The sequence below is a fragment of the Hemitrygon akajei genome, chromosome 6 (assembly GCF_048418815.1).
Source record: "Hemitrygon akajei chromosome 6, sHemAka1.3, whole genome shotgun sequence".
Classification (NCBI taxonomy): Eukaryota; Metazoa; Chordata; class Chondrichthyes; order Myliobatiformes; family Dasyatidae; genus Hemitrygon; species Hemitrygon akajei.
In genome coordinates this window covers 122,894,199-122,922,139 of record NC_133129.1, presented here as the reverse complement: position 1 = coordinate 122,922,139, position 27,941 = coordinate 122,894,199, and the positions used below count along the sequence as shown (strand labels likewise).

The following is a 27,941-nucleotide window of genomic DNA, read 5'->3' as shown; positions in this document are numbered from 1 at the left end:
GAGACGTCAATGGAGCAAGTGCCCTAGAGCATTGGTAGCCAACCTCCACATTGCGATCTGTCAATACGGACGTCAAGGGCACTCTGGCCATCGAATATCGAACACAGAATAGCTCAGCTCTGGAATATACCCTGCCGCCTACAATGCCTGTCCAACCTAGTCCCAACTACCTGCACATGGTTTGTATCCAAGTGAAAGTCGGGTTCATTGTTCACGTCGACAAGAACATGTATGCCCAGGTACAATGAGAAAAACCTTTCTTGTAGCAGCATCAAATAAGCAGCATTCAAAAGAAGAACGCAAATATAAAGTATGCACAATTTTTATAAGAAAGATTAAAAATAAGAACAAACACGAGGAAATCTGCAGATGCCGGAAATTCAAGCAACACACACAAAATGCTGGTGGAACACAGCAGGCCAGGCAGCATCTATAGGGAGAAGCGCTGTCGACGTTTCGGGCCGAGACCCTTCATCAAGACTCTGTGTATACGTATACGTATACACAGTCCTGACGAAGGGTCTCGGCCCGAAACGTCGACAGTGCTTCTCCCTATAGATGCTGCCTGGCCTGCTGCGTTCCACCAGCATTTTGCGTGTGTTGCTTAAAAATAAAAAGCCAGTTTTAGTGAAAAGTGTTCACAGTGTTGCTATGCTGGAGCAGTGACTCAGGTTGTGATGGTTGGTCCCCTGCCTCCATTCTTCCTGTTCCTGTGTCTATCTAAGTGCTTCTTAAATGTGCTTTGTATCTGTTTCCACCTCTTCTCCGGGCAGCGTGTTCTCGGCAGCTGGTGTTTTCGATGTAAAAATCTTGTCTTGGAAAAACCCTTTTGGACTTTCCCTCTTTCACTTTAAAGATACGCACTCTAGTATTTGATGTTTCCACCCTGGGGAAACATTCTCTATCTACTCTATCTACCAACACCTCTCATAATCTGAATCCTTCTGTCAGACTGTCCCTCGGCCTCTGTCACTCCAAAGAAGATCCAAATTTGTCCAACTTCTCTATACTTAATAAATCTAATCCAGGCATTATCCTGGTGAACCTCGTCTGTACCTTCTCCATCTCCTCCCTGTCCTGTGGCAATCAGAAATGTGTGTAATACTCTAAAAGTGACTTAATCGAAGTTTCATTCAGCTGTAATATGACATCTCAACTTTAATACTCAATTTCCCAACCAATATAGACAAGTAATCCATATGTTCTCTTTACCACTATATCTACTTACATTGCTGTTGTCAGGGAGTATGAATTTGCACATCCACACAGCTGCTATTTACTGTACACTTTTTTCTAACATTTGAACCTCGCCCCCTCAAAAGCACCACACCTCACAAATCTCCACCCCCCCCCCCCCACAAATTGTGCCCCTATTTCCATATTTCTGCTCACTTTCCCAACTGGCCTAAATCCTGCTGAAATCTTTCCTCACTCTGATAACCTCCCTCACTGTCCCCAACTTCACCAACTTTTAGCAAATTTACTAATCAGTCAAACTACATTTTTCCTAAAGTTGCCTGCACTGTTCCTCCTGGAACACCACTTGTCACAGACCTTCAAGTCAGAATAACACCATAACTACCCTCTGTCTCATATGGTCATGCCAGTGTAGAAAAGAATCTACCAACTTTCCATGGGTCCCATGTGATTTATTTTCTTGTATCAGTCTAGCATGAGGGGCCTTGTTGAAAGCTTTATTGAAGTCTATGTATACAACATCCTCTGCTCAACCCAGATTGGCTTACAATTGCCTAGTTTGTCTCTACTGCCCTTCTTAAACAGGGAACAGCACTGGCTATTCTGAGGTCCTTTGGGGCCATACGTGTGGCTAAAATGATTATAAAAATCTGTCATGGTCTCCTCTCTTGCAACTAGGAATAGATCCCCAAAAGCCCTGGGAATTTACCATACCAAGGCACTTCAACAGCTACAATGCACCCTCCTTTTAGATATCAAAAAGCACTAGAATAGTGGTCGCCGACTAGTCGATCTTTGAAACTTTCCCAGTTGACCCTGAAAAAAAAAGAAAAATAAATAGACAAATACTGTTGAGAGATTGTTTCCGGGTTGTGGGGTTTTAGTTCCGTTCTTTCTGTCCAGTGCGCATGCGTATAGCTCTCCCGCACTACACAGTGTAATTCACTGGTCCCCAACCGCGAGGAAACGATATGAGTCAGCTGCACTTTTCCTCATTCCCTGTCAGCCCACTGTTGAACTTGAACCCACGCGAGGTCATCAGGTGACTAAACGCAGGGATACCCTCGCGCCAGGGATCACCGGTTGCCCTCGGGCGGCTGGCGGGAAGTGCCATCACTACTGGCCTGGAGCGCGGGCAGATGGGCGCACCTTATAGCACACCGAATGTTCCTGGGGAACCCGGTGCTAAAATATTCGCAGACGACTTAATTCGGACTCAGCGTTTCGTAAGTATCAGAGCAGCTACCGTGCTGCGATCTACTGAAACAAACATTTGTCGGCCAATAGATCCTACAAGGGGGGTGGGCGCTCTGTCGCAATCCCCACTCGGTCGGCCACGCTCTCTGTCCCTGTATGGGGATATCCGGCCCTGACCTTGTCTTCTCACCCCACGCACGACCAGCCGCACCTGGCCAAGGCACCTGGCGGCGGGCAGGCAGGAGGCTGTCTAATGAGGCAATGTCTCAAAACTGCTTCAGTACCCTGAGTCCAAGCACCCAGCACTTAAAGACAAACCCGCTGTGAGCAAGCCGGACAGAAGCCGAGAGCCGCGAAAACTAGAATAGACTGGACATAAGGAACCTGCTTCGAGTATCGCTGTATTCTGGTCGTGTTTAACACCCCGTGCCCCCGTCGACCGGTCCGCAAGAATATTATCAATATTAAACCGATCTGCAGTGCAAAAAAAAAGTGGGTACCCCCGGTGATTATATATTATTTCTACTTCCGGGTTGCAGGGTTTTACTTCCGGTCTTTTCTGCCCTGGTGCGCATGCGTTTAACTAATTGATGTGGGGTTGATCTTGCCTTTTTCTAAGGCCGAGGTAGGGGAACTTGGGCTTAAAAAGGTTGGTGACCACTACACTAGAATATCAGCATCCCTCTCCCTGATCTTGTTAATACCAAAGCGAAAGTCTCGTTTTGTACTTTGCCCACTTCCTCAGGCTCCAGGCACAAGTCACCTCCTTTGAGTGGTCTACCCTCTCCCTAGCTAGGTCTTGATTTTAACATAAGTATAAAAAGCCTGAGGATTATCTTTAATTTTACCCCACTTCATTTCATGGACCCGTTTAGGTTCTTTCCTGCTTCCTTTATAATCCTCACAAGCCTTGTCTGACTTCAACTCCCTGTATCTTCTATACATTTCCTTTTTGAATAAACTTGCAACCCCTCTCATCAAGGCTCCAGAACCTTTCCATCCTTGTCAGTCTTTCTCACAGGGATATTTTTCATCCTAAGTTCTGACCAATTAGTCCTTAATCAACTCCCACAAGAGGACATGGACTTGCTTCCAATCTACTCTCTCCAACTTCTGCCCAATTATTCCCTTCCCTATTTGGTACATTCTTTTCTCCTCAAGGTCTAGACTTACCCTTTTGAATGACAATCTAAAAACTTATAGCAGCTATGATCACTGTTCCCAAGATGCTCTCCAATTGAAACTCTCATCAGCCAGCCTTTCTCATTACCCACTGAAGGTCTAGTACAGTCCCCTCCCCAGCTAGATAATCCACATACTGTGCTGAGGCACCTAACAGACTACATCCCATCTAAGCCCCTGGCAGCATAGGAGTCTATCAATATCAGGGAAATTACAACTACTATGACCCTTCCACATCTTTCCACAACCTGTCTTCATTGGACTGCATATGATCTGGCCCAGTATACAATTGCAATATCAAGGGATCAGCTTGTGACCAAGACCAAGATATTTTTGATTCTCCAGACAAACAGAAATCTGAAAGTGGCATCAGAGCGAATGAGTCACAGCCTTTTTTCAGGGTACTGACATAGTGCTCACTTATGCTAAATTAGCAACAAATTGATCATTTGGTTGAGTCTCAAGAGGTTACAGCTGCTGGAACACACAACCTGCTGGAAGAACAGGGCAGGAAGAGCCGCATCGGTGGCAGGAAAGAAATTGCCAACATTTTGCACTGAGAGTAGAAAGGAAGGATGACTAACACGGAATTCATACGACCACAAGACATGGGAGCATAATTAGGCCATTCAGCCCATTGAGACTGCTCTTGCATTCCATCATGACTGAGTCATTATCCCTCTCAACCCCACTCTTCTGCCCTCTCCCCTCAACCTTTGACACACCAACCAATCAAGAACTTATCAACCTCTGCTTTAAATATACTCAGTGTCTCTGCCTCCACAGCCATCCATGGCGATTAATTCTACAGATTCAGCACCCTCTGACTAAAGGAGTTCCCTCTCATCTCTGTTCTAAATGGACATCCCTCTATTCTGAGACTGTGCTCTCTGGTCCTGGACTCATCCACTGTGGGAAACATCCTCTTCACATCCACTCCATCTAGGCCTTTCAATATTCAATAAGTTTCCAGAGAACCATAGAACACTACAGCACAGTACAGGCCCTTCAGCCCTCCATGTTGTGCCGACCCATATAATCCTTAAAAAGTACTAAACCCACACTACCCCATAACCCTCCATTTTTCTTTCATCCATGTGCCTGTCCAAGAGGCTCTTAAATACCCCTAATGTCTTAGCCTCCACCACCATCCCTGGTAAGTCATTCCAGGCACTCACAACCCTCTGTGTAAAAAAAAACTTACCCCTGATGTCTCCACTAAACTTCCCTCCCTTAATTTTGTACATATGCCCTCTGGTGTTTGCTATTGGTGCCCTGGGAAACAAGTACTGACTATCCACCCTATCTATGCCTCTCATAATCTTGTAGGCCTCTATCAAGTCCTCTCTCATTCTTCTACGCTCCAAAGAGAAAAGTCCCAGCTCTGCTAACCTTGCTTCATATGACTTGTTCACCAATCCAGGCAACATCCTGGTAAATCTCCTCTGCACCCTCTGCATAGCTTCCACATCCTTCCTATAAGGTGACCAGAATTGAACACAATACTCTAAGTGCAGTCTCACCAGAGATTTGTAGAGTTGTAGAGGTTTCAATGAGATTCCACACCCCTCCCCCCGCATCATCCTTCTAAACTCCATCAAATACAGGCTCAGAGATCTTCACACTCTCATGAACCTCCTCTAGACCCTCTCAAAAGGCAGCACATCTTTTCTTAGATAAGGGGCCCAAAACTGCTCACGATGCTCCAAGTGCAGTTTAACTAATGCCTTATAAAGCTTCAGCATTACACCCTTACTTTTAATTTCTAGTCCTTTAGTCTTCTCGAAATGAACACTAACATTGCCTTCCTTACCACTGACTCAACCTGCAAGTTGAGCTTTAGGGAATCCTGCCAAGCCTTTACACCTCGAATTTTAGAATTTTCTCCTTGGAACAACTAGTTGAGGCAGGCTGGTTCAGAGGGTGAAACAAGAACTGTGAATGAGAGCTAGGTTTAAATGTGAGTGTGTGGCCTCCATTGGTAGTGGTTGACCATGGGTACTGCGCCTCTGGTAGTCACTGGGGAGTGGCCTCTCCAGGGCGCAAGCCAGGGCAGAGTTGATATGGAGATCCGTCTGTTGCCCGTGCAGTGGGACCCCCCCTCTCCATGCTGATGACAGGTCCAAAGGAACGATGAAAGTCGATACAGTTTGGTGCCAGCAGCATCGCAGGAGTTACCGTGCCGGTGCTGGGTACAGCAGTCAGCCGCCTTCGGGACTCTGACTCCGGATTTTTCCTCAAGGTTTACTCCCAAAGCCTTTCCCGTTAGCGGGTATAGCCGCAAGACAGCGGAGGTTTGAAATCAGAGTTTTCCCTCTCCTAGATGAGCTACCATCCGCAGTTAACGAGCCCCGTCTGCACGGAGCAACTGGTTTTAAGGCGCCAGTGGCCCGCCTTCGCCCCTTCTCCTGTCAGTGAGAACAGCTCCACCGGGCATAAGCACTATGCCACATGTGGAGGCCGGGAGTTGGACTTGGTTGTCAGAGGCTGTTTGAGACGCACACCATGAAGAGCATTTGTTTAGCAGTGGGAGCTCGTCCCCACTACCACCCTTCGGCTGTGACTACCTTTGGAGCCTAGGTTTAAATAGGCTGCAGGCAATGAGTTGTAAACGAGAGGCAGGTGGCTTGTGTTAGCTGGCTGGAGACTGGGAGGTGCCTGCCTGTACAAGCCCGATGGGACCACTCCTCCAACAGCTGACACCCGACGGCCCAGGACGATCCGGGTGGTTCTAGTGGAAGTTCTCAATGAGCAACGGATCCAAGATAAAACTGCACGCCATCAAAGACCGCTCATCCAGACCATACCCTTCCCAGACGACCAGGTACTGCATACCCCATCCATGATGACATGAATCCATCAAATGGCAAACCGTGTTCACTGGACCACCTTCCACCACCCTCGGTTCAAGAGGCACAGGCTCGGGTGGTTTGAATGCTTAAAGCAGAGCATGTGGAACGTTAGGTGTGATCCTGAGGGACGGTGGTAGCTGAAATCGGTAAGTGGCTGGATTGATGTGATGGGTAATCTTGAAGAGACCAATGAACTGGGGGAGAGTTTGTGGGAGTCACTGGGCAGTGCCAGATCGTGGGTCGACGGCCAGACGTGGTCCCCAGGACGGAGTAGTCAGGCTGGACTGGCTGCAGTTAGTGAGGTGGGCAGCTATGATGGCCGTCCGTGCCCTCTTCCAAACATTCTGTCAGCAACAAACCAGGGATCTGGTGGGTCAGAACTCTGCCATTGGCTCCTCCGTAGGGAACTGCAGGGCTGTTAGCCATGAAACACAAAGGGTGACATACTCCTGTCAGAGGAGGTGTGTAGACCGTGGGACAGCTCGGCCCAGAGCAGATACCTCTTCCGTGTGGAAGCATCGCAGAAACTGCTCCACTTGATGAGTGGCTCTTTATGACTGACCGTTGGTCTGTGGACAATAGCCAGAGGACAAACTCACTGAGGTACAGAGGAGGGAGCAGAAGGTTTGCCAGAAGTGGGAGATGAACTGTGGGCCCTGGTCCAAAGCAATGTCCTGAGGGAAGCCACGAAGGTGAACTACATGTTGGAGAGCCAGATCGGTTGTCTCAGCGGCTGACAGAAGTTTGGGAGGGCAATGTAGTGGGCCACTTCACTGAACTAGTCAAGAACAAAGAACTGGTCCACCACTGTCATGATCTTGGTGATGAAATCCACGGCAATGTGGGACCGCTGGTGTCGAGGAGCTGGTGAGAGCTCGGAGGCCTGCTGGTTGGAGGAATTGAGTTGGGCACATTGAGGGCAGGCAGTGACACACTGACCTTGTGCTCGCGGTGGGTGGCCAGAACCGGCTCCACGGAAAATCCAAAGTCCATCGTGTGCCTGGACGGCTGAAGAGGGATGAGGAGTGGGCCCACTGGAGTTCCTGTGAGCGCACGGCCGCGAGCAGGTACGTGCGGTTGTCATGCGTTTGCATGTGCGATAGGGCCGGTGGATGTGGTTCTCAGAATTCCAGTTGATTGGGGCAAGGATCTGAGAAGTTGGGATAATGGGTGAAGGGTTGAACTCTGTTCCTTAATAGTTGAAATGTTGTGACAGGGAGTTCACCGTAGTGTTCTTGGAACCAGCCTGGTAGAAGACGAAGTTGAATTGTTCAAAGAGGGCCCAGTGAGACTGATGTCGGTTGAGAAGGCGGGTCTGTTGTGTGGATATCAGGTCAGATCAGATCAGGAAGGACTTGGTGTTTCCCATCAGCCAATCTCTCCATTTCTCCAAGGCCCACTTAGTGGCGAGCAGCTCCCTGTCTCCTACTCCATAACAGCACTGGGTAGATGTGAACTTCAATGAGAAGGCACAAGGGTGAGTTTTTCCTTCTGGTCCCCACTGGAAGAGGAGGGCCCTGGCACCCACATCAGATGCGTCCCCCTCTACCACAAAGAACCCGGAAGGGCTCAGATATAGTGAAGTGCCTCCTCGGCTCCTCTGAGACATGGGCCAGGTACTCTGACAAACACCGTGGCTGATCTGGCGAGGAGGGCGAGAGGAGCAGTTCCTAATGAAGCGGCAGCAGAAGTTGGAGAAGCCTGAGAAACTCTGTAGTTGTTTGAAGGAGTGTGGTCCAGGCCGCTCAGTGATGGTTCACACTGTCTCTGGGTCCGCGGTTATGCCTTGGGGTGAAAGGACGCAACCCAGGAACGAAACGACTGGGCGTGGAACTGGCATTCCTCTGTACAGCTGGCTTTCGAGGAGACGCTATAGGACCGAACGGACGTGACAGATGCGATCTTGCGGGTCCCTGGAGAAGATGTGGATATTGTCACAGTAGACGAACACATACCTGTGTAGCATGTCTTGTCAAGGAAGGCTTGGAAAATGGCTGGACTGTCGGGTGCCAAAGGACATCGACACGTAATTGTAGTGGCCAGTGGGCGTTATAAACACCAGCTTCCACTCATCCCCCCCGGCAGGCACAGATCAGGTCGTACACGCTCTGTTCATCCAGTTTGTGAAGGTCTAGGTCCCGCGTGTGTTTCGAATGCACTATTCATCGAGGAAAGAGCAGTTCTTAACAGAGAGTTTGTTGAGTCCACAGTGGTGGATGCTGGAACAGAGACTGCCATCTTTCTTTATGAGAAAGCAGAGGCCTGAGACGGCTGAATGAAGCCATCCTGCCGTGCTTCAGCGATGTAGTCATTCATGGCTTGGGTCTCAGGAGAGGTTGATCACACAGACGCGTGGTCTGTGAGGTGGCCGGACGCTGGCTTCCCTTTTACTGAAGGTGGTGGCTAAGTCGCGGTATTCCTGAGGGAGTTTGTTGAAGTCGAGATTTTCATCCATCCCCACAGACTTATGGACTGAAGTCTGCAGGCAGGTGGATCTCCAAATCGGCAGTGAGCCAGATGACCAGGTGAAGTGAAGGTTGCGAGCGGAGAACCGGGAGTAACCCAAACCGAGAGGGGTCTTAACAAGGAGGAGCTGGGTGGGCTCGCCAATGCTCGTACCCGGATAGTCAAAAACTCGGCTCATCTCAGCAGTCAATTCCTCATATTTATTTCAAATGGTGGTTTTATTGTCCCAGTTATCGGCGGCCCAGGTCAGAACACAACCAGCCAAGAGAGAAATACCGAAGGCAATCTTGGCTCGGTCGACAGAATACAGAGACAGCTGGAGCTCGAAGTGTAAGACGCACTGGGACAGGAAGTCACAGCATCGAGCTGGGGACCTGTCGAAGCATTCAGACACCGGAACTTGGGGCTCCATGGAAGGAGATTGGCTGGTGCAGGGTTGCTGTAGCAAGATGTAGAGCTGGCTGAGAGCGGTGAACAGATGCTCAGTGGTTTCCTGCTGCCCCTGGATAGGGTGCTCCTGTCAACGGATGAGATCCCCCCGAGCAAGCAGGTTCTGCAGGGTGAACCGCTGACTCACCCATCCTGTCAGGAAGTGCAGCACATTCAGCCACGATCAATCACTTTAATAATAGACTGCAAAAATAACAAACCACAAAGTAAGAAAAGACCGATACAAGCAAACCGAAGGCCAGGAGCGACTGGCTGAGTGGGGTTTTAGTAGGCTGCAGGTGGAAACAAGCAGCAGGTGACTCCTGCGAGCTGTGACAAAATTCGGAGGTACCAACCTGTGCAAAACTGGCAGCTGCCTGTGTCTCTCATAATATGTACCGACACAAAATACTCAACAAGTCCATCTGCCACTCCTTTCTCTCCCATTACTACCCCTCCAGTGTTATTTTCTAGTGTTCCAAAATGCACTCTCACCTCTCGTTTACTCTTGATATACCTGAAAAAGCCTTTGGTATCCTCTTTCATGTTCCTGGCTAACGTAACTTCAGACTTCATCTGTTCTCTCCTTATGACTGTTTTAGTTGCGTTCAGTTCCTTTTAAAAGGTTGCGAATCCTCTACCTACCCACTAACATTTTTTTATATTAAATGCCTACTTTTTTTCAATCTATGTCGATTTTGGATTCCCTTGTCAGTCACGGCTGCCACACGCTCCATTTAGAGTATTTTCTCATCTTTGAGATGTATCCATCTTGACCTTCTGAATCTCCCCTGAAACTCCAGACACTGCTGTTCTGCTGCCATCTGCGATAGCGTCCCCATCCAATCCACTCCGTTCAGCTCCTCGCTCCGGCCCAGAGAGGAGAAGGGGAGAGACAAGAAACAAACACTGAGGAGATTGGTGACATGAGGAGGGCTGTCGGATGACAGGCACGTTGTGACAGGTAGGGGAAGTGTGGCAGAGGAGTTTGTAGAATCAGGGGGTGAGAGGGAATGGAGTTTGTAGACTGAGGGGATGAGAGGGAATGGAGTTTGTAGACAGGGGGAAGTGTGGCAGAGGAGTTTGTAGAATCAGGGGGTGAGAGGGAGAGGAGTTTGTAGACTGAGGGGGTGAGTGGGAGTGGAGTTTGTAGAATCAGGGGGTGAGAGGGAATGGAGTTTGTAGACAGGGGGTGAGTGGGAGTGGAGTTTGTAGAATCAGGGGGTGAGAGGGAGAGGAGTTTGTAGAATCAGGGGGTGAGAGGGAATGGAGTTTGTAGACTGAGGGGGTGAGTGGGAGTGGAGTTTGTAGAATCAGGGGGTGAGAGGGAATGGAGTTTGTAGACGGGGGAAGTGTGGCAGAGGAGTTTGTAGAATCAGGGGGTGAGAGGTAGAGGAGTTTGTAGACTGAGGGGGAGAGTGGGAGTGGAGTTTGTAGAATCAGGGGGTGAGAGGGAATGGAGTTCGTAGACAGGGGGTGAGTGGGAGTGGAGTTTGTAGAATCAGGGGGTGAGTGGGAGTGGAGTTTGTAGAATCAGGGGGTGAGAGGGAATGGAGTTTGTAGACTGAGGGGGTGAGTGGGAGTGGAGTTTGTAGACAGAGGGGGTGAGTGGGAGTGGAGTTTGTAGACTGAGGAGGGTGAGTGGGAGTGGAGTTTGTAGACAGAGGGGGCAAGTGGGAGTGGAGTTTGTAGACTGAGGGGGTGAGTGGGAGTGGAGTTTGTAGAATCAGGGGGTGAGAGGGAGTGGAGTTTGTAGACTGAGGGGGTGAGTGGGAGTGGAGTTTGTAGAATCAGGGGATGAGTGGGAGTGGAGTTTGTAGAATGAGGGGGTGAGTGGGAGTGGAGTTTGTAGACTGAGGGGGTGAGTGGGAGTGGAGTATATAGAATGAGGGGTGAGTGGGAGTGGAGTTTGTAGAATGAGGGGGTGAGTGGGAGTGGAGTATATAGAATGAGGGGTGAGTGGGAGTGGAGTTTGTAGACGGAGGAGGTGAGTGGGAGTGGAGTTTGTAGAATGAGGGGGGTGAGTGGGAGTGGAGTTTGTAGACGGAGGAGGTGAGTGGGAGTGGAGTTTGTAGAATGAGGGGGTGAGTGGGAGTGGAGTTTGTAGAATCAGGGGGTGAGTGGGAGTGGAGTTTGTAGACGGAGGAGGGTGAGTGTGAGTCATGTTTGTAGACTGGGGAGGGTAAGAGGAGGGGAGTTTGTAGATGGAGGAGGTGAGTGGGAGTGGAGATTATAGACTGAGTGGGAGTGGAGTTTGTAGACTGAGGGGGTGAGTGGGAGTGGAGATTATAGACTGAGGGGGTGAGTGGGAGTGGATTCTGTCGACTGAAGAGGGTGAGTGGAGTTTGTAGACTGAGGAGGTGAGTGGGAGTGGAGTTTGTAGACTGAGGAGGGTGAATGGGAGTGGAGTTTGTAGACGGAGGAGGGTGAGTGGGAGTGGAGTTTGTAGATGGAGGAGATAAGTGGGAGTGGAGTTTGTAGACTGAGGAGGGCGACTGGGTGTAGAGTTTGTAGACTGATGGAGTGAGTGGGAGTGGAGTTTGTAGATTGGGGGTGAGATGGAGTTTAGTTTGTAGAGTCAGGAGGGTGAGTGGGAGTGGAGTTTGTAGACTGAGGGGGGAGTGAGTGTGGAGTTTGTAGACGGAGGAGGTGAGTGGGAGTGGAGTTTGTAGACTGAGGGAGTGAGTGGGAGTGGAGTTTGTAGACGGAGGAGGTGAGTGGGAGTGGAGTTTGTAGAATGAGGAGGTGAGTGGGAGTGGAGTTTGTAGAATGAGGGGGTGAGTGGGAGTGGAGTTTGTAGAATCAGGGGGTGAGTGGGAGTGGAGTTTGTAGAATGAGGGGGTGAGTGGGAGTGGAGTTTGTAGAATCAGGGGGTGAGTGGGAGTGGAGTTTGTAGATGGAGGAGGTGAGTGGGAGTGGAGTTTGTAGAATGAGGGGTTGAGTGGGAGTGGAGTTTGTAGAATCAGGGGGTGAGTGGGAGTGGAGTTTGTAGAATGAGGGGGTGAGTGGGAGTGGAGTTTGTAGAATGAGGAGGGTGAGTCAGAGTGGAGTTTGTAGAATGAGGGGGTGAGTGGGAGTGGAGTTTGTAGATTGGGGTGAGATGGAGTTGAGTTTGTAGAGTCAGGAGGGTGAGTGGTAGTGGAGTTTCTAGACTGAGGGGGGAGTGGGTGTGGAGTTTGTACACTGAGGGGGTGAGTGGGAGTGGAGTTTGTAGAATGAGGGGGTGAGTGGGAGTGGAGTTTGTAGAATTAGGGGGTGAGTGGGAGTGGAGTTTGTAGAATGAGGAGGTGAGTGGGAGTGGAGTTTGTAGAATGACGGGGTGAGTGGGAGTGGAGTTTGTACACTGAAGGGGTGAGATGGAGTCGAGTTTGTAAACTGCAGAGGGTGAGTGGGAGAGGAGTTTGTAGACTGAGGGAGTGAGTGGGAGTGGAGTTTGTAGATGGAGGAGGTGAGTGGGAGTGGAGTTTGTAGAATGAGGGGTTGAGTGGGAGTGGAGTTTGTAGAATCAGGGGGTGAGTGGGAGTGGAGTTTGTAGAATGAGGGGGTGAGTGGGAGTGGAGTTTGTAGAATGAGGGGGTGAGTGGGAGTGGAGTTTGTAGAATCAGGGGGTGAGTGGGAGTGGAGTTTGTAGAATGAGGAGGTGAGTGGGAGTGGAGTTTGTAGAATCAGGGGGTGAGTGGGAGTGGAGTTTGTAGAATGAGGGGGTGAGTGGGAGTGGAGTTTGTAGACTGAGGAGGTGAGTGGGAGTGGAGTTTGTAGAATCAGGGGGTGAGTGGGAGTGGACTTTGTAGACTGAGGGGGTGAGTGGGAGTGGAGTTTGTAGAATCAGGGGGTGAGTGGGAGTGAAGTTTGTAGAATGAGGGGGTGAGTGGGAGTGGAGTTTGTAGAATGAGGGGGTGAGTGGGAGTGGAGTTTGTAGAATGAGGGGGTGAGTGGGAGTGGAGTTTGTAGACGGAGGAGGTGAGTGGGAGTGGAGTTTGTACACTGAAGGGGTGAGATGGAGTCGAGTTTGTAAACTGCAGAGGGTGAGTGGGAGAGGAGTTTGTAGACTGAGGGAGTGAGTGGGAGTGGAGTTTGTAGAATGAGGAGGGTGAGTGCGAGTCATGTTTGTAGACTGGGGAGGGTAAGAGGAGGGGAGTTTGTAGACTGAGGAGGGTGAGTGGGAGTGGAGATTATAGACTGAAGGAGTGAGTGGGAGTGGAGTTTGTAGACTGATGGGGTGAAAGGGAGTGGCGTTTGCAGACTGAAGAGGGTGATTTTAAGAAAGGAGGGAGGGAGAAAACAGAGAACTATTGACCTGTCAGCCTGACATTGGTGGTGGGGAAGATGCTAGAGTCCATTATTAAGGATGAAATAGTGGCATATCTAGATAGCAGTGATAGGATTGGGCCGAGTCAGCATGGATTTACCAAGGATAAATCATGCTTGACTAATCTGTTGGAGTTTTTTGAGGATGTAACCACGAAGTTAGATGGGGGAGATCCAGTGGATGTAGTGTACCTTGATTTTCAGAAGGCATTTGATAAGGTCCCACATAGGAGATTGGTGGGTAAAATCAAAGCTCAGGGCATCGGGGGGAAGACGTTGACATGGATAGAAAACTGGTTGGCAGATAGAAAGCAAAGGGTAGCTGTGAATGGGTGTTTCTCGGAATGGCAGGTGGTGACTAGTGGGGTGCCACAGGGCTTGGTATTGAGACCACAGCTGTTTTCAATTCACGTCATCGATTTGGATGAAGGCATTGAAAATAATATCAGCAAATTTGCTGATGATACTAAGCTGGGTGGCAGTGTGACATGTGATGAGGATGTTAGGAGAATTCAGGGTGACTTGGATAGGCTGGGTGAGTAGGTAGATACGTGGCAGATGACGTTTAATGTGAATAAGTGTGAGGTTATCCACTTTGGGAGTAAGAACAGGAAGGCAGATTATTATCTGAACGGTGTAGAGTTAGGTAAGGGAGAAATACAAAGAGATCTAGGAGTCCTTGTTCATCAGTCTCTGAAGGTGAATGAGCAAGTGCAGCAGGCAGTGAAGAAGGCTAATGGAATGTTGGCCTTTATTACAAAGGGAATTGAGTACAAGAGCAAGGAAATCCTCTTGCATTTGTACAGAGCCCTGGTGAGACCACACCTGGAGTATTGTGTACAGTTTTGGTCTCCAGGGTTAAGGAAGGACATCCTGGCTGTAGAGGAAGTGCAGTGTAGATTCACGAGGTTAATTCCTGGGATGTCTGGACTGTCTTACGCAGAGAGGTTAGAGAGACTGGGCTTGTACACGCTGGAATTAAGGAGATTGAGAGGGGATCTGATTGAAACATATAAGATTATTAAGGGATTGGACAAGATAGAGGCAAGAAATATGTTCCAGATGCTAGGAGAGTCCAGTACCAGAGGGCATGGTTTGAGAATAAGGGGTAGGTCATTTAGGACAGAGTTAAGGAAAAACTTCTTCTCCCAGAGAGTTGTGGGGGTCTGGAATGCACTGCCTCGGAAGGTAGTGGAGGCCAATTCTCTGGATGCTTTCAAGAACGAGCTAGATAGGTATCTTATGGATAGGGGAATCAAGGGATATGGGGACAAGGCAGGAACCGGGTATTGATAGTAGTTGATCAGCCATGATCTCAAAATGGCGGTGCAGGCTCGAAGGGCCGAATGGTCTCCTTCTACACCTATTGTCTATTGATTGGGAGTGGGGTTTGTAGACTGAGGGGTGAGTTGGAGTGGAGTTTGTAGAATCAGGGGGTGAGAGGGAATGGAGTTTGTAGACGGGGGTGAGTGGGAGTGGAGTTTGTAGAATTAGAGGGTGAGAGGGAATGGAGTTTATAGAATGAGGGGGTGAGTGGGAGTGGAGTTTGTAGACTGAGGGGGGTGAGTGGGAGTGGAGTTTGTTCACTGAGGGGGGTGAGTGGGAGTGGAGTTTGTTCACTGTGGAGGGTGAGAGGGAGTGGAGTTTTGTAGACTGAGAGGATGAGATCGAGTGGAGTTTGTAGACTGAGGAATGAGTGGGAGTGGAGTTTGTCGACTGAAGAGGGTAAGCGGAGGGGAGTTTGTAGACTGAGGGGTCAGTGGGAGTGGAGTTTGTAGAATCAGGAGGGTGAGTGGGAGTGGAGTTTGTAGAATGAGGAGGGTGAGTGTGAGTCATGTTTGTAGACTGGGGAGGGTAAGAGGAGGGGAGTTTGTAGATGGAGGAGGTGAGTGGGAGTGGAGATTATAGACTGAGTGGGAGTGGAGTTTGTAGACTGAGGGGGGAGTGGGTGTGGAGTTTGTAGACTGAGGAGGGTGAGTCGGAGTGAAGTTTGTAGAATGAGGAGGTGAGTGGGAGTGGATTCTGTCGACTGAAGAGGGTGAGTGGAGTTTGTAGACTGAGGAGGTGAGTGGGAGTGGAGTTTGTAGACTGAGGAGGGTGAGTGGGAGTGGAGTTTGTAGACGGAGGAGGGTGAGTGGCAGTGGAGTTTGTAGACGGAGGAGATAAGTGGGAGTGGAGTTTGTAGACTGAGGAGGGCGACTGGGTGTAGAGTTTGTAGACTGATGGAGTGAGTGGGAGTGGAGTTTGTAGATTGGGGGTGAGATGGAGTTTAGTTTGTAGAGTCAGGAGGGTGAGTGGGAGTGGAGTTTGTAGACTGAGGGGGGAGTGAGTGTGGAGTTTGTACACTGAGGGGGTGAGTGGGAGTGGAGTTTGTAGACTAAGGAGGGTGAGTCGGAGTGAAGTTTGTAGAATGAGGAGGTGAGTGGGAGTGGATTCTGTCGACTGAAGAGGGTGAGTGGAGTTTGTAGACTGAGGAGGTGAGTGGGAGTGGAGTTTGTAGACTGAGGAGGGTGAGTGGGAGTGGAGTTTGTAGACGAAGGAGGGTGAGTGGCAGTGGAGTTTGTAGACGGAGGAGATAAGTGGGAGTGGAGTTTGTAGACTGAGGAGGGCGACTGGGTGTAGAGTTTGTAGACTGATGGAGTGAGTGGGAGTGGAGTTTGTAGATTGGGGGTGAGATGGAGTTTAGTTTGTAGAGTCAGGAGGGTGAGTGGGAGTGGAGTTTGTAGACTGAGGGGAGAGTGAGTGTGGAGTTTGTACACTGAGGGGGTGAGTGGGAGTGGAGTTTGTAGACTGAGGAGGGTGAGTCGGAGTGAAGTTTGTAGAATGAGGAGGTGAGTGGGAGTGGATTCTGTCGACTGAAGAGGGTGAGTGGAGTTTGTAGACTGAGGAGGTGAGTGGGAGTGGAGTTTGTAGACTGAGGAGGGTGAGTGGGAGTGGAGTTTGTAGAAGGAGGAGGGTGAGTGGCAGTGGAGTTTGTAGACGGAGGAGATAAGTGGGAGTGGAGTTTGTAGACTGAGGAGGGCGACTGGGTGTAGAGTTTGTAGACTGAGGGGGGAGTGAGTGTGGAGTTTGTACACTGAGGGGGTGAGTGGGAGTGGAGTTTGTAGACTGAGGAGGGTGAGTCAGAGTGGAGTTTGTAGAATGAGGGGGTGAGTGGGAGTGGAGTTTGTAGACTGAGGAGGGCGACTGGGTGTAGAGTTTGTAGACTGATGGAGTGAGTGGGAGTGGAGTTTGTAGATTGGGGGTGAGATGGAGTTGAGTTTGTAGAGTCAGGAGGGTGAGTGGGAGTGGAGTTTGTAGACTGAGGGGGGAGTGGGTGTGGAGTTTGTACACTGAGGGGGTGAGTGGGAGTGGAGTTTGTAGACTGAGGGGGTGAGAGGGAGTGGAGTTTGTAGACTTAGGAGGGTGAGTCGGAGTGGAGTTTGTAGACGGAGGAGGGTGAGTGGCAGTGGAGTTTGTAGACGGAGGAGGGTGAGTCGGAGTGGAGTTTGTAGACGGAGGAGGGTGAGTGGGAGTGGAGTTTGTAGACGGAGGAGATAAGTGGGAGTGGAGTTTGTAGACTGAGGAGGGTGAGTCGGAGTGGAGTTTGTAGACGGAGGAGATAAGTGGGAGTGGAGTTTGTAGACTGAGAGGGTGAGATCGAGTGGAGTTTGTAGATTGAGGGGGTGAGAGGGAGTGGGGTTTTGTAGACTGAGGGGGTGAGAGGGAGTGGGGTTTTGTAGACTGAGGGGGTGAGAGGGAGTGGAGTTTTGTAGACTGAGGGGGTGAGAGGGAGTGGGGTTTTGTAGACTGAGGGGCTGAGAGGGAGTGGGGTTTTGTAGACTGAGGGAGTGAGAGGGAGTGGGGTTTTGTAGACTGAGGGGGTGAAAGGGAATGGAGTTTGTAGACTGAGGGGGTGAGAGGGAATGGAATTTGTAGACTGAGGGGGTGAGAGGGTGTGGAGTTTTGTAGACGGAGGTGGTGAGAGGGAGTGGGGTTTTGTTGACTGCGGGGGTGAGAGGGAGTGGGGTTTTGTGGGCTATTTAAGATGAACAATTGCTGGAAGCCGACATCGAAAGATGGAAAATGAATTAAAAACAGAGGAAGCAAGATTGGGGGGAAGACTGTGATGATGGGAGACGGCCGCGGGAGGGAGAGGAACTCATACACTTGTTAACACATTTGCCAGTTCTGAGTGAATGAAGTCTGCATCTGTCTTCTGGGAAACTCTTTGAAGCATCTCTCCTTCCAGGTGCACAGTATTTCACCACTCTTTAAGAGGGCTTGCTGTGCACTCAATGGCTGCACACTCACAGGTTGTGCATCCCGTAGCTCTGCTCACAACAGTTATGCACACAGCACTTGTACAATTTAGCTGATCGCACGCCAGAGGCGCACACCAACTGTGGAGACATTGATTGTTCACACGCTGTTTGTCATGTTTCCTACATTACAAAAGAATTCGGTCAACTGTGTGCTTTGGATGTGTCTAATACTGAAACCTGCTTTCTCAACAGGTTACTTAACAACGATGATGGGCAACGGCTGCGGGAGGGAACCACAATAATAAAGTTAGAGTTCGCTTATTACTGAGTGACTGATGGAGGGTAAGACCCACCTGGTAAAGTCCCCAGGACTCAAAGTGATCCATGCTCGGAACTGGAATTTGATTTGAGCAAATTAAGGGTCAAATTAAGTCATTAAAGGCAGAGTCAGTGAACAACACGACCAAGGGTGTCATCTTCCAGATGGTTCACAAAACTGCTTCTTCCACTTTTCCTCCTCCCACCCTGTCTCCTGCAAAAATGCTATCCCTTTCTCTCAATTCCTCCGCCTCCGCCGCATCTGCTCTCAGGATGAGGCCTTTCATTCTCGGACAAAGGAGATTTCTTCCTTTTTTAAAGAAAGGGGCTTCCCTTTGTCCACTATCAACTCTGCCCTCCATCGTGTCTCCCGTATTTCACGTACCTCTGCCCTCACCCCATCCCCCCGCCAGCTCGCCAGGGATAGAGTCCCCCTGGTCCTCACCTATCACCCTACCAGCCTACAGATCCAATGTATAATCCTCCGTAACTTACGCCACCTCCAACGGGAACCCACCACCAGACACATCTTCCCCTCTCCCCCACTCTCGGCTTTCCGCAGGGATCTCTCCCTACGCGACTCCCTTGTCCATTTATCTGCCCCATTCCTCCTCACCGACCTCCCTCCAGGCACTTATCCCTGCAAATGGAAGAAGTGCTACACTTGCCCCCACACTTCTTCCCTCACCACCATCCCAGGCCCCAGACAGTCCTTTCAGGTGAGGCACAACTTCACCTGTGAGTCAACTGGGGTGATATACTGTATCCGGAGTGCTCCTGATGTGGCCAGTTATACATTGGGGAGACCCGCCGCAGACTGGGAGACCGTTTCTCCGAACACCGGCGCTCGGTCCTCCAGCAGTGGCGGGATCTCCCTGTGGCCACACACTTCAATTCCACAGACCACTCCCACTCCGACATGTCTGTCCATGGCCTCCTCTACCGTCAAGATGAGGCCACACACAGGTCGATGGAGCAATACCTTATCTCCTGCCTAGGTAGCCTCCTACCTGCCGGCATGAACATCCAACTCACAGACCTCCGTTGATACCCCTGCCCCCCCTTACCCCCATCCCTATCTATTATTTCAGTCTGGTTCTCTTTCTCTCTCTTTTCCCCCCTCACTATAATCTCCCCCCAACCCTACCTTTCTTTCTCTTTTATTTCCCATAATTCTCCACCTTCCCCCAGCCCATTTCCCTCCAGCCTATCACTTCCCAGCTCTCTACTTTATCCCTTCCCCCACTTCTTATCCCCCCTCGACCATCCCATGTTACTTCACTCCTGATGAAGGGCTTCGGCCCGAAACGTCGTCACTACCTCCTCCCATAGATGCTGTCTAGCCTGCTGAGTTCTGCCAGCATTTCGTGTTTTTATTTATTTCCAGCATCTGCAGTGTGCCTTCCACTTTTACGGTTTCTTTTTCCTTCAAATGTGGTTCACATTTGCTGCACAAATGTGCTGCAGTTGGAGCCTGTGTTTCTGGTTTCTGCTCGCTCCTGTTCCCGTTGCTATTTTGGCCGACTTTGATCGGGGCAGCCTGCCGATAACGATTGACACAGTGCTGGATTAAACTGAACTGAATATGCCCGGACTCTTTCAATTTTGTGTTTTATATTCTGTTTTCCGCTTGCTTGCTGCTTGCGTGATTCGGAATTTTTTTTGCACGTGGGGGGTGTGGTTGATGTGTTTCTTGACCTGGTTCTGTGATTTTCATTGTTTCACGGCTGTCTGTAGGAAGATTGATCTCGGGGTTGTATACTGCACGCATACTTTGTTAATAAACGAACTTTGAACTTCGATCTTAGAAAATCGGTCTGATTGTTATTTTGCCTTGTAAACAATTCAGTAAAGGAAAACAGAATCAACAAGTCTAATTTTAAGTCGGGCAAGTCATAGTGAGTCAACTGTGCATCACACACACTGTTGGATCACAGTGATCAGTTTTTCACCCGTGGCCGTGCGAGTTACAACATATGGCCAGGAGGTGGCAGTGGCACTCAGATCCGAGCCAGATACATTAATGCATTCATATCTGTAACACCTGGTCCTTTGTTTTCAGAGGTGCTATCTGGGCACCAAAAAATGCCCATAGCACGTGAAAAACACGCGGTATGGCGCACACTTGTAAGGCTTGAGCATATGTGCATTAAACGGCTGCCAGAGGTTTGCAGTGTAAGGAGAATGGATGTCTGCACAGATACTTCGCTAACACTTACTCGTAAACTCACACATTGAGCCCATGTTCAGCAAAAGGTGAGATATTCGCCGGTGCCGTTTACGGAGATCGTACCCATGAGTTGGTTACTCTTTGATTCCTGACGTTTGCTGCAGTTCTCTAGATGTGCGTTGCTTCCCTATCTTAGCTCTGCTCATTCCCGTCAATCCTTCTCATTGGAGAAGCTGAGTCTCCACACAGGTGTGAGTTACGGTGGCCCATGCAGACCAGGAGTTGACAGCTTGCCTGTGAGGTGCTGTCCGTTTGGGGGCCAGGGAAATGGAGATTTGGCAGTGGCCAGCCCAGTGGTCACCCATTAGGACACGGGTGATGTGGACACCTTCGTGGTCACTCACTCTGACAATGACATAATCAAACAGGCATCAGCCCATGGACCAAAAGTGTTGCCATAGTGTGACTGTCCCTCTGCTCAAGCAGGGTGCTTGTTACGGGAAGAGTATGCTTGAAGCCAAGAGGAGCCTGCCGGACTGAACCTTCCTGCCTCTCCAGATGACTGTCCAGAAAGCAGTCACATGACAATCCAGGCTGCGGGCCGCGGGCATTCACACACAACACGCCAGAAACGCGGCACAGCCTGTCCACTGACACGTGGAAGCACCTGCAAAGGCTTGGCGATTCAGCGACGGGTGCAGGTCCGTAGCTCCTGATCCTGTATGTTCCTTTTGAGGCTGTGTGGGTTTCTCCTGGGGTCTCCTCCCCACAAATGACTACTGTAAGTTGCTCCTTAGGGTAGGTTGATGAGGATCAAAGGGATTGATAGGCAGGTCAAGACTGCACGCAGACAAGGAAAGGAGTTTGTAACTGGTCTTTTGAGAGTTGACATGTGCTCAACCTGCTCTGTGGCCTCATCCTGTGTTGTTTGCAATCCTGAAAACAGTTTGTATTACGATTCCTCATAATGCCAAGTCTCATTCTCTCTGTGTGTGTTAATAATATGAGTTGACAAAAAATCATTTTGTGTGTTCTAACATAAATTCCTTGAGAGAAAATTTTATTTTGTAAGAGAGTTACAAAAATCGACATGCGTGCCATTACTTCTAAGGTACATTTATTATACCCCCCCGCAAACAAATGGCGATGTTATATGTAAGAAAAAAAACAGCCCCCGAAAAGTAATAACGTAACATACACGGTGAACTTAACCCTTAACAGTCTGGATGAATTCTGCCTAATGAAATTGAGGAGTCCCTACAATCTCAAAATTTCGGCAGTTAATTTGTGAATTCTGTAAAAGCAAATTTTCATTACTCGAACAACTGTTAGGCAGGAGTCGCCTGTACAGTGTGCTTCTGGAGCAGGACAAAGTGGAGGGAAGTGAGTGGGAAAAAGGCCAACATCGATAGCCCCTTTCTGGACTACACAATAAGTTTCCCAGTGCAGTTCCTGCACACAGAATCCCAGTTCTGTGTTCACAGTCTCACACTTCCCTTTGATACCAAACATTACAGTGACCTCTTAGCTACAATGCTGAAACGTAAACACAACAAAATTAACAGACTGCAAAACCACGTCAAATTTTGTGTATGTGTAAAGTAATCGTCACTGGTGGGCAAGAGCAACAAAACTCAGGTACTTAAGGACAGACTAGCTCATTCCCTTAGTACCTGGCCGTCCCAGCTCCCTTCCTCTGTAGCAGGAGAGGGCTGTTGGCTCTCAGACCAAAGATGTTTAGTGTAACAACCCTCTACCGTTCCGGGTCTGGGTCGAGCTATAGACTCCGGTGCCTCAGTGCGAGGGGCAGCGGTCGCAGTTGACAGGCTGAAAGGCAGCAGCAAGAGGTCTGGTGGAAGGATAAATATCGTCACCATCGATCCTTATGATATTGAAGGAAGACTTTTGGCCCATCTACTCTGTGCTGCCACACATTGCACGGAGTCACCGCACATCCTCATGAGGAAACCTTCTTCGTATTTCTTATTTCCTTGTGACATAAGAGGCCATCATCTCTATGCTGACTCAGAAAGCAATCCCATTCCTCGCTAATTTCCTCTGTGGTGCCCTGGTTCACATCTTTTCTGTTTTGCTGTAGGCATTTCATTGAGCAGCCCTGACCTGATGCTAGCCTGTTTGGGTTATTGTTGGAGATGAGGGATGATGTGTGCCATCCAATTAGCAGGAGGAACAACAAGGTTGGGCTTGGGTTTTTGTTCATCAGGAGATGAAGAGAGTAGACGTTGCGGAGAACCAGTCGTAGCATTCGATCCGGTGGGAGACCCATTTGTTCGAGATGGATTGTGAGCGACGTTTGGAAGGTGGTGTGTGCTTTCGTATGCAGTGCACTGTCTGTTATTTCGTGGCACTAATTTGTAACAGAGTCGCAAATTACACAACATCCACACAAACTGGGGTTTGGGATTCAGTCTCACGAGAGAGGCAGAATCGGGGAGTGTCTTCCCTAGACTTACGCAGCCAAGGGCACCAGGATGCTTCGTCTCTGTAACTCCTTGCCCGCTCTCTCCAATCAGCTCCATCCTGATTCTGCTACCACCCAGTGAGACATTAGTATCAGCTTTCCCTGGCCAAGCAATCGACATGCTCCATATCCTTGGCCATGGGCAGAAATGAGCGTTCCAACATGGTCACGGGGAGAGCATGCAAACTCCACACAGACAGCACGAGAAGTCAGCATTGAATCCAGGTTGTCAGAGGTGTGAGACGGTAGCTTTACCAGCTGTGCCAAACCGGAGCTAACTCGACACTGCCGGGAGACTCCGCAAGCCCCTCTGATCTATAGCCAAAAGGGGATTACAGAGCAAATACACAAGGCGCAGAATATAGCTGTTGTTGCAAATCTGACACAAAGAGTAATACTGGAAATATCCAACAGGCCAGGCAGCTTCTCATGTGGCAGGACAGTCGTGCAGCCGACAGAGCTGCTAGGTCAGGGCTCCAGTGACCACCAGTGCTCTCTGTGTACAGGTTACGCGTTCTCCTTATAACTACATTGATTTCCACTTGGTGCACCCGTTTTCCTCCCACCCCCTTCCCCACCCTTCTTTGTCAACACAGTAGAGGCAATATCAAACAGCCAATTATCAATTCCAATCAAGTTTAATTATCCTTCAAACCGTATATAGATACAGCTGAATGAGACAGCCTTCCTCTGGGGTCAAGGTGCAAAACTTCCAAAACAGCAAGCAAACATTCAAAATATCGAGCAAAGAAGCATATTCACTTGAAAAGCACACACACATATAAGTCTCTCACCTGGACTGTAGTAGCAGGCAAGCCTGAGGCTAGAGGCCTAGTCCTCACCACAACTGAGGCTACACACAGCTCCCATGTCGTCAGTCCCCCCACCGGACAAGGGTAGCAGGCCTGTGGCAAATTACATTATCACTGTCCAACAGAGTCTTGCGATCGTAAGTGGAATGTCCGAGACAATCTCCCGCCATTTACTGCTCCAGCTTCAGGGTAGCAGGCAGTGACATGGTCTGTGGCCAGGCCCACTCCTTCAAACCCAAACCGGCTCCTCCAACATACCAGCGAGCTCGTCTGATATCCCAACAGGCTCCTCTGATATCCTGACCGACTCCTTTCCCGATAACCCAACCAGCTCCTTCTCCAACATCCCGGCCGGCTCCTTCTCCACCATCCTGGCCAGCCAGTCCTGCCGCCAACACCAGTCCAGCTACTCCGGTCTACGAGCAGCTCACTGATGGGGCAGCCCTGTGGTACTCAAAGTTCTTGGGGTAGAATTGTCTTTGGATCATAAAAAACAAACTTTACAACGAAAAAAACAGCTCCTTCATTTGGCCCCAGAGAACCACTGCATTCAGACAGACAGACAGACAGACATACTTTATTAATCCCGAGGGAAACTGGGTTTTGTTACATTCGCACCAAACAAGAATAGTGTAGAAATATAGATATATAAAACCATAAATAATTAAATAATAATAGGTAAATTGTGCCAAGTGGAAATAAGTCCAGGACCAGCCTATTGGCTCAGGGTGTCTGACACTCTGAGGGAGGAGTTGTAAAGTTTGATGGCCACAGGCAGGAATGACTTCCTATGACGCTCCGTGTTCTTAAACTACCAACCCGCACACCCCGCCTGAGGGATGGAGATTGCTCTGTGAATCAGCTTTATGTCACATGGAAATGCAGAGCAATGGATGATCTGCCGTCATTGTGAGCCAGAAGTCACTGTTCTGATAAAATTGGGTCTGCTTGGTGATCTGAAGTTGCTAAATTCAATATTGAGTGAAGGACTACAGGGTAGACGAGGAGCTGTTGCTTGAACTTACCTTGGGTATAACATTGGAATAGTGAAGGAATCTGACCCTTGCCCACTGATCTACAGTGAGGAGAAAACCATCACTTCATCCACTGATCCTCCTTATCCTGGCTAGCCTGACTCAGGCTGGTGTTCAGAGGCGTTTCAATTAGCTGAAAAAGACCAGTCTCACTCCCACCACTGGAAGTCAGCCCAGCCCAGGCAGAAGCTTTACAAGCAGTGAAATCTGATATACAATCAGCGTCCTTAAAACCTATTTATAGAAGGTCTGCATTTTGTTGGTTTTCATGAATCCAGGGTATCTTACTATTACTGTTGTGACATGTACCGAAACACAGAGAAAAGCTTTTTGTTGTGATAGATCATTCCATTCATAAGTAAGTTGAGAGAGTAAAAAGTGACGCAGAATACAGGATTGTTTTTAGAATTACAGAGAAATGCAGTGCAGGTAGCCAAATAAAGTGTCTCGACCAGGTAGTGCGGGAGATGAAGAGTTCATCACGTAGGTCCATTCAAGTGTCTGATAAAAGCTGTCCTTGAGCTTATCGGTACGTGCTCGGAAGTTTGTGCATGGAACTGTAAATCTGTCATGAGCAGACCATATGCTTTCAGAGGTTTTGAACAGAGAATGATTATTGGACAGAGCACTAGGCTTAGGCACTCTCCCTTCCTTCATAACGGAGCTGTGGGAACATCGATAAACAGACAATCCCTTTAATCATACAATCGAAAGAACGCTCTTTGGATAGAGCAGCATGTCCCTTTCACCACAATATGATGGCAGCCCACACTTTTGTTCAAATTAAATTTTATGTGGCTTAAACCGACGACAAATTGAGCCAAGATTCAGACAACTGAGCACAACAGGCAGCTCAGCCTTAGAAAAATTGCTGCAGGGTGTGTGTGTCATCTTGGCGTACAAAATGCTATGACTCAAGCAATCGGAGTGGAGGCTCCTACCTCCAATCCCATGGATGGCGCCTTTTAAAGGGGTACTACCTCCTAGCTGAGGCGCTTCTGCCACACAATCAACCAGCTCCATTCGGTGACTCGCTGGGATCAATCAAAACTCTGGCAACCAGACGCGGTGGTCCTCAGCCAAGAGGAGGAGGGGCAGATTCCAGGGTACTACGATCTCAGGGAGTGTAGGGTGTGCATTTTGGTGAGAGTATCAATCTGTCATCGAGATATCATGAGGGAGATCTACAAAGTGGCTGCTTGGAGTGAAAGCACTCTGACCAGCAGTGCAAGTGTCACCAACACTGGAGGCATGCCCCTTGCGGGCAGATTGCTCCCAGGTGAAGGGCCAGGTGTTGCCAGAGGCTGCACACACGTTACCCCACTCACTGAGCATCAGCATCTCAGGACAACACAGGCGCGGGTTAGACCGAGCACAGCTGGGCAGCACCACCACGTTCAGCCTCTGTAACTCTACTTTAGCAACTTGGAGGTATCAAATAACCCTCAGCTATCAGCATAATGCGATAACATCGCCAGCGACTCCAGTTCAATTCCACCGCTGTCCGAAAGGAGTTTGTAAAGCTCCCCCTGTGACCGCCCAGGCTTTCTCCAGGTGTTCCAGTTTCCCCCCACCTTCCAAAGGCACACGGGTTAGTGGATTAATTGGCCGAACCCGTTGCCATGCTGTATCGCTACTTGATTGATTGGTTGTCCGTTGTATCCATCGATGACAGGTTAGCGAATCTCGAAGTAAAATAAAACCCATGTAATCCAGTGGCAGTGTTTGGAGTTGACCCCATAATCCAATGCTGACGTCTGGGTCAAACCACCTAGCCCAGTGCCAGTGCCTGGATCAAGTTGTTGCTGAACGGGGCCCCGGGTCATTGCAAGCGGGGTTTGAGTTTCCATATTACCTTTCTGTTCTGAGGCATCAGCCAGACCCCATCTTGGTCCAACGTAAACAAGATGGATCGGGCAGTCCCACTTCACGGAAAGTAAGTCTTCACCCCACAGCAGTGTCACAGACCTTGCTGGACACATAAAACAACAGCCAGTACTTTTCTGCAGGGGTGGCATGGCCGACGACTTGCTCCTATTGAGTCTGCTCCTTCCATAGGCTTGTGTGACTTGGCACTAGGTCCAGCCGGGAGTCTGAGATGGAAAGCAACAACTGATTTGTAATTTGCAGATCAGACCATCCTTTCCCCTCCATCTCCCACAATCCCCTCCACCCACCATCCCCTCCAATACCCACTATCCCTCCACCCACCATCCCCTCCAATACCCACTATCCCCTCCATCTCCCACCATCCCCTCTGTCCTATCATGCCTCTACCTTCCATCATACTTTCTACTTCCCATCATCCCCTCCCTCTATAACCATCCCCTCACACCCTCACCATCCCCTCCACCCTTCATTATCCCTTTCATCCATCACCATCCTCTCTACATCCCGTCCTCCCCTCCACCTCCCTTCGTCCTCCCCACCTCCCATCATCCACTCCACTCCACTCCCATCATTCACTCCACTCCCATCATCCACTCCACTCCCATCATCCCTTCAACTTCCATCACCCCCTCTAACTCCCATCATCCCCCCCATCTTTTTCTGAAATTTTTGTTGAACACAAACAAAAACACTGAACATATGCTAACAAAGCCAGGGAATCACACATGAACAGCAACAAATATATAACCATTAACTTTAAATATATAAATAAAAAAGAAAATCCACTCTAAATACTGTTGGACAGAAGGAACTATATCTGAAAGGATTCACAAAACAGAAACATTTACAGAGAGAACCCGAAACGTTGACAGATTTGTACAGTCTTTACAGCTTTCTGGTTATGGGAAGTTTTCAGAGTATTAATATATAGTTTGAAGTCTGAAGTAAAAAATAAAAATGAAGGTTTCTTATTGCTGTATTTGCATTTATGGATATAAAATTTACTGTAAGTTAAAAGATTTATGATAAAAATCATAAATGGGCAAATTCATGGCAGATGCAATTTAATGTGGATAAATGTGAGGTTATCCACTTTGGTTGCAAGAACAGGAAAACAGATTATTATCTGAACAGTGGCCGATTAGGAAAAGGGGAGATGCAACGAGACCTGGGTGTCGTTGTACACCAGTCATTGAAGGTGGGCATGCAGGTACAGCAGGCGGTGAAAAAGGCAAATGGTATGTTGGCATTCATAGCAAAAGGATTTGAGTACAGGAGCAGGGAGGTTCTACTGCAGTTGTACAAGGCCTTGGTGAGACCGCACCTAGAATATTGTGTGCAGTTTTGGTCCCCTATCTGA

General features: G+C 49.2%; 1 protein-coding gene across 2 annotated transcripts in view; it reads left to right on the top strand.

The window, feature by feature from the left end:
- The window catches only part of arhgap1 (Rho GTPase activating protein 1), a 518,954-nt gene that overhangs the window by 156,144 nt on the left and 334,869 nt on the right, over window positions 1-27,941 (top strand). The gene's annotated exons all lie outside the window — the stretch shown is intronic.